The sequence below is a fragment of the Stegodyphus dumicola genome, chromosome 7, assembly GCF_044657685.1.
Source record: "Stegodyphus dumicola isolate Sdum_Otavi_A_Nest chromosome 7, ASM4465768v1".
Taxonomy (NCBI): Eukaryota; Metazoa; Arthropoda; class Arachnida; order Araneae; family Eresidae; genus Stegodyphus; species Stegodyphus dumicola.
Window position 1 is genome coordinate 108217613 of NC_140774.1, and position 1022 is coordinate 108218634.

The following is a 1022-nucleotide window of genomic DNA, read 5'->3' on the forward strand; positions in this document are numbered from 1 at the left end:
TCTGTTACATTTTTATGATACATAAGTAAAATACCTATGTTTATACGTAAATAATTATAAAATTTTTATTTCAATTCAGCTGGGGTTTCCGGCTTAGCTTAGGGAGTTAGTATGAGATTGTGTGGTAGTTGGAATAAAAGGATAAACTAATAATAAGATAAACTAAAAATAAAAGAGGTAAATCTTTTTATTGAAAACATATTCTAACGACTTATAATATTTGTTTATAAATAAATTTATTCATTTTGTTTTCCGAGGTATATATGTACAAATTCTTCGAATTTCCTAAACGAGGACAAGCTACGTATAGCTAGCTGACCGCAAGAAAAGCAGGAGTCTTTGACGCTGATGTCGCAGTGTTTCAAAGTTTGCCCTTGCGCTTTCTTAATTGTAAAACTATAGACTAATTTGATTGAAAATTGCAGTCTTTTAAATTCAAAAGCCAGTTCAGGAGATATCACAAGTAGCACATGGCGTTGCAAAGACGTTGCAAACTAGTCCGAGAGGTTGCAAAGTGGTCGTGGTAACTTTTACCACGTCTTTACAACGTTGCGAAGACGCAAAATATTTGCCGTTGCATCTTGGCAATTTGTCGACGTCGCTGAAACGCCATATGACCGCTTTTAGACATGGTCGTTTTAGCACTTTTTCCATTACTTTATTTCATCTAAATATATTAATCTAAGGTTGTTTCATCTAATGAAATATAAATTTAATATAAATAATTTTGATTTATTAAATTTATATAGTATTAAAAATAAATTGTTTAAATAATTGTTTAAAATTTTGTTAAAATAATTAACACTTAAAATATTTTTTGTAAATATTATAGCAAAATATTTAAAAATGAAACTAATCTATAAAATAAGTTATTAAATTATGCATTTTATATATTTTAAAAAATCATATTTCCAAAATCAATGCAAATTACATGTTAGAAATTATTTCTCTATTGAAATATGACTTTATTTATTATTTTTGAAGCAAGGACGAATTTATTTGAATTAATATGGTGACATTAT